General features: G+C 32.9%; 1 long non-coding RNA gene across 1 annotated transcript; it reads left to right on the top strand.

Moving 5' to 3' along the window:
- Positions 1-3,011: 3,011 nt before the first annotated feature.
- On the top strand, positions 3,012-5,550 carry LOC134691673 (uncharacterized). The gene is made up of 2 exons (XR_010102178.1): positions 3,012-3,180; positions 4,749-5,550. It is a non-coding gene; the product is annotated as an uncharacterized LOC134691673 (long non-coding RNA).
- The last annotated feature ends 5,764 nt before the right edge of the window (positions 5,551-11,314 follow it).

Here is an 11,314-nt window from a genome sequence, read left to right on the forward strand (position 1 = left end):
ATCAAGGAGATATTCAACGCTAACGAGTTAGAATACTACTGTCCACGTCCTAACAGGAAACATGTGAAGAAACCAACACAGAGTCATATAAAAGCACTTCAAAACAAAAACCTATGAACTCCATAACATATTTAGATATCCAGAATTGACAATAAAGCTGTTCAACTAATCTTTAAAGCTGTAGGAAAAGCAACCGTATTGTACCTCTTGATAGCTGTAACAATATTTAGCTGTTATTAATGTTTTTATCGGTCTTGACAAAGATTTCCAAAACAAATGATATACGTCCATAACTCGACGTACGAACCTAATAGGACTGGTTATTGACAACAGTTGAATTTGATTTAATACGTAGCTCAACTTCAAACAATTATAGCTTAGAATTTTCTTCATATGAATGATGAATATTCTAAATAGGTACACAAGATATAGTTGAGACAATGCAAACAATATACAATCTAGCTTGATATCAGACCTGAATGACCTATTTTTCTTTTCCACGTGGTGTCGTAACAGTATATAACCTTATCTATGTATTAAGTTAGAAAGAACTATAGTGGAGTCATATCATTAGTTTTTTCATTGGAGTGTTTACTTTAGATAACTATGATATATTCATATAAGACTATACTAACTAACACTGTATTAAAGCTTGTAGGAAAATTGAGCCATTAACACGAATTAAAAACAAAGAAGGAACTTCTTAATTCAAATAATCTACAAAAGATTCCAAAAGATGATTTTTTTATGCTATGATATCTTATTTCACTTTTTATCTAATGTGAGCTACTTGCTCTCTTGGTTTTGTAATTTAACATTTTAAACTGAGCCTAATTTTCTTTTATATACATCCTTTCATACATTTATCATATATGTATTGGTGAAACATGTATTAATCTATAACGTTCTATGTTTGCATCACAATATCAAGCGATCTCGACATGCACTTACACTTGCTAGTTTTTGGTGGCGTTCGAAATCGACTGTGTACATAAAACTATTCTGTGATCGACTGTGTACATAAAACTATACTGTGCTCGACTGTGTACATAAAACTATTCTGTAATCGACTGTGTACATTTAACTATACTGTGCTCGACTGTGTACATAAAACTATTCTGTAATCGACTGTGTACATAAAACTATTCTGTAATCAACTGTGTACATAAAACTATTCTGTAATCGACTGTGTACATAACACTATTCTGTAATCGACTGTGTACATAAAACTATTCTGTGATCGACTGTGTACATAAAACTATTCTGTGATCGACTGTGTACATAAAACTATTCTGTGATCAACTGTGTACATAAAACTATACTGTGCTCGACTGTGTACATAAAACTATTCTGTGATCAACAGTGTACATAAAACTATACTGTGATCGACTGTGTACATAAAACTATTCTGTGATCAACTGTGTACATAAAACTATTCTGTGATCAACTGTGTACATAAAACTATTCTGTAATCGACTGTGTACATTTAACTAAACTGTGCTCGACTGTGTACATAAAACTATTCTGTAATCGACTGTGTACATTAAACTATACTGTGATCGACTGTGTACATAACACTATTCTGTGATCGACTGTGTACATAAAACTATTCTGTGATCAACCACTAGAAGCCCGATTTCAGTCTGAAACGGCCATTTTGGTCTGATCACATCTTGATTGACTGGATTTACCGCTAGAGAAATTCGTCCAGATATTTCAGATCGTTTAGTCGCCGTTCAGATCGATAGCCTCATCAGGTAAATCAGTTCGTTTTAGGCGTATCAAGACTGAAAAGACTGAATCATCTAGCGGGTTGTTTAGACCCGTTAAGACCGTGTCAGACCAAAACAGACCATGGATACAACGTTACGTCAAGATGTTGTCAGACCGTGTCCAGTCGTGTTCAGATTTTAATCATTTGGACACAAAACGAGTGAAACTTTCCCATTGTTTATCAGGGGTTGCTCCCCTTTTAAAAATAAAATAAAAGTTAGAAAGAAGACGGTTTATGTTAACTGAAAGTCTACCACGTCCCTTTAATCATGTTAATTAAATAAAAAAAATATTCAATTTGAATTCTTACTACATCCTATTTAACATGTTTTGTATATATTTTAAAAAATAGCTCAAAGTCATACTGCTGAACAAACCGCCGCGAAATGACTAAAAAAAATTCAACAGATTGCCGAAATAACATTTATTTATTAAATGTAAGCACCTGAACCTTTATATTAAACGTTTACAAGTGATTACAATACATGTTTTTGCAATTACAGACTGTCGTGGGTGGTGAAAAATTTGTCATGTTGACGCAATAGATCATTTTTACACCCGTATTAAATAATTACGGATGTCGGCCGTGAACACACAGGCACTTGTCTCAGAAAATAAATTTCCTATATACCTTATTATAATAAGGTATATAGGACAATTTTTTTTTCTGAGACAAGTGCCAAAAAATTTCCGATATACCTTATTATAATAAGGTATATAGGAATTTTTTTTTCTGAGACAAGTGCCTGTGCGTGAACACTTGAAAACGCGTGATCTTAATAATTATGTTTAATAAATTAAATTTAAGATGTAACATTTTTTAATATTGTAAATGAATGCATTCATTTAACTTTTAATGTTGGCTATATAAATTGCATTTGAGTGAGGCAGGGAAAAATATATATATAACTAGAATCTATGTCTTTTCTCGTTTTCCGTTTACTGTCATGCCATTGTCCGTTCATTTTTGCCAGACTCATGCGTTTGACTTTCCATCTTTATTTTTCACTTAGTCTATAATTCGAGAGCCTTTTATAAAAAAAATATTACACACCAGAAGACTTTGTTAAAAGATAAAGTTTGAATATTATAGCAGAAAAAGGCCAGTGTACCTGAAGTACATTTGAAGACCAGGTTATGTATATTACATGAATACAGCATAATAAAGCTGGTTTAATTTGAATTACTACCCATTAGGGACATTTTCTGAAAAAATTAATCAAATCTGACAAGTTTGATTAAAAACGGAAAATAAGCCCGTAAACGATTTAACGTTACCGTACCCTCTTTACTTGTCGCATGTCGGCATCTTCAAATGGCAAATTTATTTTACACAAATTCGTTGACATGCCATGATGGTAGATGGACACTACAGCACAATATAAGCTGAGCTGGAAATTACAATTGGTGAGTAGAAATGAATAATATTTGAAAACATGCCTATCAGACATGATCCGGCCAAGAGTTCGAAGGAAAGATGTTTACATTTGTTACATTTGTGCATACAGGTATGAATTGACTTTCTTATACACCACATTCTTGTACAGTAACTTGTTCAAAGGCAAAGTAAGAATTTGGGCTTGTAAAAAAAATTATTCCTGTGATTGGACCCCCCCCCCTTTTTGGAAGATCAATGCATGATTTGAAAAAGGTACATATAAACTATGGTTTAAATCCTCCCTTTTAAAAAGGGCAGGATACACACCTGTTTATTGCCTAAACCATTGTGTGTATTCACAATGGTTTGGTTGGGGGGGAGGGGGGCCTATTACCAGACCTAACCCCCTGATGGAGTAACCCTAGTCCAAATAATTATGACGTCTGGCAAGGCTATTTTATTTTTTTTCTGAGACGCCTTCCTAGGACGTTGTAGGAAGGCATCCAAGAAAAAAATTTAAATAGCCTTGCCAAACGTCCTCGTAATTATTTGGACTAGAGTAACCCTACATATTCATATTTATTGTATGTTCAATAATGTATTGATAACTGTCACGTCCTAAAATTTGCATGAAATATCTGTCAGTGGATTTTTTATAACTCATAACCAACCAATCTTCACATGTATGTTACAATGATGATGCACCTATTTATATAGCCACTGGTGGGTGATGTACAATAATTATAATTTATCACATATTTGTTATGAATACCTTCAAGGCTTGGGTTTGCATATGCAATAACCTCTAAATTGCCGGGTGCAAAAAAAAGAGTATATTGATATTGTGCCCTGATTCCAAATGATGTGACAGCATTGCGTCCTTAACGACAATTTTTTACACTTTTGTGATAAGAAATTTAAGATAATTTTCCAGGCATGTTTCATTAAATTGCAGGCGCGGATCCAGAGGGGGGTTCCAGGGGTTGGAACCCTTTCTCTTTTTGAGGATCAATGCATTTGAATTGGGACATGTAATTGGAACCCCCCTTTGTCCTGGTTTTCAAAATGGCTGGACTCTCCCCTGAATTGTTATCAATGATTTGTTTTGCTCTAAATTTTGTAGAACTTAAATATAACATGTTATAATCTATGCATACCATTGCTTTGTCATGTATGTAGTAATATTCTACAAATTCTATTTTGAAATAAAAAAGTATTATTAAAAGAATTTGTTGAATTATTATTACTACAAATATCACAAATCAAATACATGTAGATACTGTAAATTCAGAAATTATTGCTTGCAAATTATTGCGAATTTTTCATTTTAGACTTAAATGCGATTTTAATTTTTACGATTTTGTGAAAAATCCTGTTTAATTCATATAAAATATCACAAAATGTGCATTTAAGTTATTGCGTTTACAACTCAGTCGCATTTTTCGCAATAATAAAAACCTCACATTAATTTCTGAATTGACAGTAGTATATAAAATAGTATTAATGCTATTGACTTATTTAATTTTATACATGTTATAGAAGTCGCATGTAATACAAGTTATAAATACTTAATTCTTAATGTAAATTTTTTTTGTAGATAAGATATCACATTGGTTTGAGCATGATTCCCAGCAAGATTATGAAGGGGCATATATATCATATATACATAGGAAATATATAGTGTCACTAAATTACTCTCATACGGTACCTGACCTCTGTAGCTGTAAATTGCGAAACGGTGGATTCATTCATAATTTTGAGTTACTTATTGCAATTGGAAATAACGTTGATAAAGCTAACAGCATTATGCCATGATGTTGATGGGATGTTCTGATTGGACAAAAAGGAAATTGTGAATTGAACAAATAGCAAACTTGAAATTCATAGGAAAAAAAGTAGGAAATTGGAATAATGAAAATTCATAGTTTCAGTGATTATCTTACAATCATCATGATCATTGTCAATACTACAAGTGCATCATCATGATCATATATATCTGAATTCACCTTGGATAATTATACATTTAAAATAAGAATTTGGATATAATAAGAATTTCTGTGCTGGCGTTGCTACTGTTGGCTTCATGTACCACCAGCTGGGAGTGTTAAACCTTTTTGACCTTTCGTGAGGGTTTGTCACGGTCCGTCACAATTGGTTAGTGTCATATATGCATGATTATGGAAGTTTCACCAACCTAGACAAGCTTTACAGCCCTGGCACGGTTGTTGGTTGCACTTAGAGTCAAATGACAGCTTGCTGTATACATTTGTAGTTCAAATAGTCTGAATGAATCTACATGTATGGTGACAATCTTCTAAATTACTGTTCATTCTGAAACTGGCATTTTATACTAGTACATGTAGTAGTCGAACATATTAAACAATACATGTACTTCAAAGTATCAATTTAATTTGTCTCGCCTGAAATCATTTGTAAATGAAAGTCATGAAAGTTGGTTGTATATATGCAAGAAATATGTATTCCAGTCTTGGGGTGATGATGTAAGCTATTTTTAATAGAGCTTTGAATTTATAAAAGCTAAAAGAGCTGGTTCAGGGAATGAGTGTAAAATATACTGTTACATTTTATTACATGTAATTGGATACATTTTATTGTATATGAGTACCTTGCAAGGTCTACTTGTCTATCAGGTTAGGTTGACCTGACCTTAATTTTATTTCATGGATAATCTAAGTGATTTAGGTTATTTCAGTTTAATACAATGTTAACATGGTTAGGTTTGTTTCTCAGATACTTCGTAATGAAATTAGAGACTGGAAATGGGGAATGTGCCAATAAGACAACAACCTGACTACAGAGCAGACAACAGCAGAAGGTCATCAATGTTTGAATTGTTTCTCAGAAGCTGTAAGCTACATTGAACATGTTGGAAACAAACATAATTTTTGTTTTGCCTAAGGAGATATGGTATCAGGGGTGAATCCAGCCATTTCAAAAAGGGGGGGGGGGTCCCAACCCAAGACAAAAGGGGGGGTTCCAACTATATGTCCCCATTCCATGATCGTCCAAAAAAGGGGGGTTCCAACCCCCTGAACACTCTCCCTGGATCCACCACTGGGTATGAATTTTGATGAGACGACTTGCATTACTTAAACTATAAACCATGTAGACCAAGTGATTTTCTTTTTAGTCACTATATAATAGGTCACTGCACACCCTTCAGCAAAGACCAAAAACTTAAACTTCATGATGAGCACCCTATAAATGGCTCTGCTTGGAAAGAGCTAGGCTTCTAACAGAGTTAATGTAAAAAATTCAGATGAGAACCCAACAGTGATGACAACTTGATTTATACTAGTATACATGAGCTACAAACAAACAAATATGTGATAAACAGCAATCAACAAAAACACTACAGACAAAAAATTAAGGGGAGACTATTTAAATATAAAAAAAGAAGATGTGGTATGATTGCCAATGAGACAACTCTCCACAAAAGACCAAAATGACACAAACATTAACAATTATAGGTCACCGTACAGCTTTCAACAATGAGCAAAGCCCATACCGCCTAGTCAGCTATAAAAGGCCCCGATAACTATAAGAAAAAGTAAAACGATTCAAACGAGAAAACTGACGGCCTTATTTATGAAAATAAATGAACAAAAACAAATATGTAACCAAGGATTTGTATAGTGTCTCACTATACAAATCCTTGATGTAACACAAAAACAAACGACAACCACTTAATAACAGGCCCCTGACTTGGGTTTATTTAATGATTTACTTTAATGTAAAGTAAATAAAATTAACTAATGTCTTGTACAAGTATTACCCTGACGTTCCGTGAAAATTGTTTTCAAAAATCTAATTTGTCCATAATTCTTTTATGTAATAAACTTATTTAAATAAATTCATACCTTCACCTGTCTGATCACCAGCATGGCTAAAGGTATTACTCCCAGATGTATTGGCAGGTGACACCTCCAGGTATTCAAGCGATTTCCTGTCGGACTTGCAAGTTCATGCATCATTTCACTTCTGTCAGTGTACACGACCGAAAACTTGAATCTTTCCATTTAAACTTTCAGGTGCATAGGTAATCATTTGATAATATACATCTCTGTCCTGCGTGTCCGATAGTGATACACTAGTCATTACTGTTTATAAATAACATTTCTGGTGTAAAGAATATTATTCATAAAAATTTAAATAATTCCAAAAAAGAGATTTGATAAAATAAAAATTTGCTTACACATTTTTTCCAATGGTAAATTTGGGGAAATGTAAGTACTCGTTGTCAAAAGTAAAGGCCAGTTTGAAACATACAAGAAAAATTGATTTAACAAAAATATATATATACGCACTTAACGACCATTCTTTTATACGCCTTGATAGAAAGTTACGGAACTATAGATAGTTGCAATTTAAAATTATATACATTTTTACATTTAACATAAGAAATAAATAAAATTGAGAATGGAAATGGGGAATGTATCGAAGAGGAAGCGGAAGGTCACCAACAGGTCTTCAATGCAATGTAACGAGAAATTCCCGCTCCTGGAGGTGTCCTTTAGCTGGCCCCTAAACAAATATATACAAGTTCAGTGATAATGAACACCATACTAATTTCCAAATTGTACACAAGAAACTAAAATTTAATAATACAAGACTAACAAAGACCAGAGGCTTCTGACTTGGGACAGGCGCAAAAAATGCGGCGGAGTTAAACATGTTTATGAGATCTCAACCCTCCCCCTATACCTCTAGCCAATGTAGTAAAGTAAACGCATAACAATACGTACATTTAAAATTCATTCAATTCAAGAAAAGTCCGAGTCTGATGTCAGAAGATGTAACCAAAGAAAATAAGCAAAATGACAATTAAACATAAATAAACATGCAATTTGCCCCCTCCCTTTTTGGGAAAAAAATTGGTTGCTTATATAGGGAATCACTGAACCGTGACTGGAATAGGTCAGTCAGTGGGCCATCACTTACGAAAATTCCTGGATCCGCCACTGAGCATGTTATCATGGGATGTCGATGGACTATTGTATACCAAAAGAAGAAGAAGAGAACCAATTTGAATTAAAAACAGGTCGATATTTAACCTGCTCTGGTTCGTCGAAGTAATGGACAAAGTAAAATCACAGATTTCTATTTAAATAAAATTGTTCTCGAACAAAGGAAGGAATTCGTCATCACAATTGTTGGGTATAATGTATTATAATGTGAACATCGTTCTGAAGTACTGTATGCCAAATTTTCTGTTCCAACATGCACGTTATATATATGCTACTGGACTTCCCAAGAGAATTTTCTGTTCCGACATGCATGTTACCAAGAGATGTGAATATTTTCTTGGAAAAGTATTCAGTAACAAAGTTTCAAATTAATATCGGGATTTATTTTCTTTCTTGATATATTCAGTAACAGCAAAAAGAATAACTTGACTGCTTGTCCGCTAAATTGGGCTGTTCTTGCCAGATAAATGACTTATAGTTATATAACTCGAAAAACTTTTAATTTGTATTTTTTTTTAATTTATTTTCATCACTAGATAGCTGAAATTTATTGGGAAATTTGCATTTCGGGCATTTTCTTTGCTTCTTAGCTCGAATTAAAGAGTGTTATAAACTTTTTCAAATGTTGAATACGCAACCAACAAATGGAAGTTTTTAACGACCTTGACTGGCTATACAGCCCTTGCACGGTCGGCCCTGGCTTGCGCCTTTTTGGGCATTAAATAATTTAATATGTTTACCATGTGGTAATTTAAATAATTTAGAATGATGAGAAAGTTTAATAAAAACAAAAATTTAAAAAGCAAAAATTTGGATAAATAAATGAATAAAAAAAGTAAAAAATTTAAGATTAAGTAAATAATAAAATAATAAAAGAATATAATACGCAACCAAATCTCCAAGTATTATTTATGTTTCTGGTAAAGGCGTTTGATTGGGTATTAGTTTGAGGTAGGCGTGTTTTCGGAAACATTCCTCCAATCAGACCTATTTGACATACATGTGTGCGCTGATGCGTGTACACTGGCTATTGTAACGGCACGTGTGACTGTCTCATATCGAAATCTGTCGAGCGTGACCAATGTGTATTGTAGAATTTTTTGTCATATGGTCAAATTATTTGACATACAAGTTTTAAATTTGCATTTTGAAAGATTATTTTCGGAAGTTGTCCCGTATATTCTATTCTAAAGTGTTAGAGAAAAAAAAACAAGACTTTAAAGGAAAGATACATATCAACGGAGAATATAACCTGAGAAAACTATACTAGTCTACTAGCATACTAGTCAAAGATATAAAACATGTATTATATGGCTCTGATATTTAATTTAACGTGTTCTGGAAAATTTTGACAAAATATAATTGCACGAATTTTTAATCGATCGCTGACCTTTAATTCTAGAAGTGACTTGTGACTGTTATAAACATGCAGAGACAATTCTATGCATTATGGTTTAAGTTTACAATGAACACACTATAGTTATACATTTTCCTTTTAAATATCAAATAGACAATCACCTTTCGGATAGACTTGCTTTTTCTTTCTTTTCGTAAAAATTATCATTCGTCCATTTAGAGACATAAATTACAAGTTATATATGTCTCTGGTTTATTATATTTGATTACTTCAAAAATGCTTCAAAATACTATGAGCAGATATATGCGGTATTTACAAATGAATGGTTTTATAAATATAATTTACAGCATGATCTTAATAAAATTGTTGGGGTCAAATACATCTATGCAACATACATTTAGGCGAGTCTTCAAAAAATAGTACATTTCACTATTAAAGCTACCGTTTAATCTATCTTTGAATTCAAATTAAAACAAATTCACTTTTTTTACACCCTGATGTAACCGTATTTTTAAAGTGTTGTCATCCGTATCAATAAATTGTTTAATAAAATTGAAGCGCATGAGTATTATTAACGTCTAGGATAAGTGTGAGATTTCTCTGTTGATGGGAATAAAAAAAATTTAGCTGAATTTGTATTATTTAAATTAATGAAAAGGCAAGCTAGTGTGTGTTTGAAATGATATTGTTGAAATGGATTTATAGCATGAAAAATGTGTGTAACTGATTTTACGTTGACTTGGACTGCGAATTTGAAAATAATATATTTGTGAAATCACATTCTACAAGATGACATATTTTGTAAGTACGTTTAATATACTCTATAACCTTTCATTCTAATTATAGTATCTTTGAAATGCATTTTATAGCGGACTATGCGGTATGGGCTTTGCTCATTGTTGACGGCCGTACGGTGACATATAGTTGTTTATGTCTGTGTAATTTTGGTTTCTTTTGGACAGTTGTCTCCTTCGCAATCATACCACATCTTCTCTTTTATATTTATATAGCTATTACTTGCAACTGCCACATGTACATGTTCTAGACTCGTGTCGCTGAAAGAGGTCTCCTTTCAAGTTTGAAAATAGGTGGGAAAAAGCCACACCCACTTATAAGATATATACATGCTCTCAGTCTGACTGTTGCATTTTGAACAAACGAGTGAAAGTCCAGCGCCATGTAGAACAAAATAGTTACAACATTCATTTATCATTATCATGATCTTGACCTGCATGGATATATGCATTTAACTTGCAACTGTACGGTTAAACAAACCGGTTATTGATGGCTGCACAAAAATCTTTAACCTCAGACAAAACATGAAATTAACTGTTCAGGAAAAACGAAGTCCATCTAGTAGTAAAATACGGAAAAATGAAAATAAATATATGCAAAATTTTCCCCTGGATACTGTGTTTTGGACATAAAGAAGCCAATGTCCCAATTTCCCGAAATTTTGATGTAAAACAAAACTTTAACCACAGACTGAACCTAAATGCTGAATTAGTCGGCGTGAATGCTGACGACGGAACCTTTATTTTTTACCAATTAATTAAATGAAATTGCGCCATATTTACCTGTAAATATTTTTTTACCTATAGCAAAAGAAAAGCAAATGGTATGTTGTCAGAGCTACCTTAAAAAAATAATAAATCCAGAGCTCTTCAAAATTAAAGAAGAAAACTAAGAAAAGAAAGATTTAAAATATGTGCGTCAGTAAATGTATATAGAGAGAAGAAAACTTCACCGGCTCAACTTAAATTCCAGCCGAATTTCACTGAATAGTGGATGCTATTGGTGTTGTTACAAACAAAGATG

This window comes from Mytilus trossulus, chromosome 11, assembly GCF_036588685.1.
Source record: "Mytilus trossulus isolate FHL-02 chromosome 11, PNRI_Mtr1.1.1.hap1, whole genome shotgun sequence".
NCBI lineage: Eukaryota > Metazoa > Mollusca > Bivalvia > Mytilida > Mytilidae > Mytilus > Mytilus trossulus.